The sequence below is a fragment of the Limulus polyphemus genome, unplaced genomic scaffold, assembly GCF_000517525.1.
Source record: "Limulus polyphemus unplaced genomic scaffold, Limulus_polyphemus-2.1.2 Scaffold10804, whole genome shotgun sequence".
NCBI lineage: Eukaryota > Metazoa > Arthropoda > Merostomata > Xiphosura > Limulidae > Limulus > Limulus polyphemus.
The window spans coordinates 13160-14857 of NW_013676414.1; positions in this window are offsets into that span (position 1 = coordinate 13160).

The following is a 1698-nucleotide window of genomic DNA, read 5'->3' on the forward strand; positions in this document are numbered from 1 at the left end:
CATGTATTTTGTTTGTTGTGATGTAAAACATTAAATACATTTACTTTGTTTGTTGTGATGTAAGACATTAAATACATGTACTTTGTTGTGATGTAAAACATTAAATACATTTACTTTGTTTGTTGTGATGTAAGACATTAAATACATGTACTTTGTTTGTTGTGATGTAAAACATTAAATACATGTACTTTGTTGTGATGTAAGACATTAAATACATGTACTTTGTTTGTTGTGATGTAAAACATTAAATACATGTACTTTGTTTGTTGTGATGTAAAACATTAAATACATGTGCTTTGTTTGTTGTGAATGTAGTTGTGATGTAAAACATTAAATACATGTACTTTGTTTGTTGTGAATGTAGTTGTGATGTAAGACATTAAATACATGTACTTTGTTTGTTGTGAATGTAGTTGTGATGTAAAACATTAAATACATGTACTTTGTTTGTTGTGATGTAAAACATTAAATACATGTACTTTGTTGTTAACCACAAAGCTAAACAATAACTCTCTATCCACCGCAGGTATCGAAATCAGATTTTTAAAGTTATAAGCCCTCAGACTTACGCCAATAACTACCGGTCCTGTAAATATTAATGGTGAAACAGATCTTAATTAATTATTCCTATTTAAGTAATTTCTTTCTGCCGCCATTTGAAGAATTATTGGACCTTTTTATTTTTTAAAGGTAAACCGTTTGTGTGAATAAATAAAACACATTAAGATATTACAAGAAATTCAAGATTTTGTGACGTCCCCCGGTGGAAAATCGTACTTAGAACACTAAAATTCGGGGCTCGATTCCCCGCGTGAACACAGCAGATATAGCTCAAAGTGGTTTTGCCCTAACAACAAACAAACAAATTTTGATATTTCGTTGAATAAGTTTTATATGTTATACTTACCACCCACCCCCCAAAAAAAGGGGGAAAAGTAAGACCAAGAAGGATTCGAACCCACAACACCACATACCGGGGAGATACTTTGACACCTAACTTACTGTCACCAATCTCAATTTTCACTCGGTGGTTAGTGGAATGTGACTTTTTTTGAGCAACGGCAGTCAGAAAGTAAAGTTCGAAACTGTTTAGATGAATTGATTAAAGTTTAAAAAATTACAAGCGCATTAAATTTCTCGAATTGTTTATCGGGATTGTCTTATTCTTAACAACAAGAAAAATACGAGGGATATTTCAAAATTCCAGCATCAGAGGCGGCACATATACCACACAATGTTGTAGCCTTAAGAAACATCGTCTGTGATCACTGGTTGTGGTGGGTTGTGTGACACATACCACACCCAGTTTTAACATAAAGAAACATCGTCTGTGATCACCGGTTGTAGTGGGTTGTGTGACACATACCACACCCAGTTTTAACATAAAGAAACATCGCTTATGATCACTGAGTGTAGTGGGTTGTGTGACACATACCACACCCAGTTTTAACATAAAGAAACATTGCTTATGATCACTGGTTGTAGTGAGTTGTGTGACACATACCACACCCATTTGTAACATAAAGAAACATCGCTTATGATCACTGGTTGTAGTGAGTTGTGTGACACATACCACACCCAGTTGTAACATAAAGAAACATCGCTTATGATCACTGGTTGTAGTGAGTTGTGTGACACATACCACACCCAGTTGTAACATAAAGAAACATTGCTTATGATCACTGAGTGTAGTGGGTT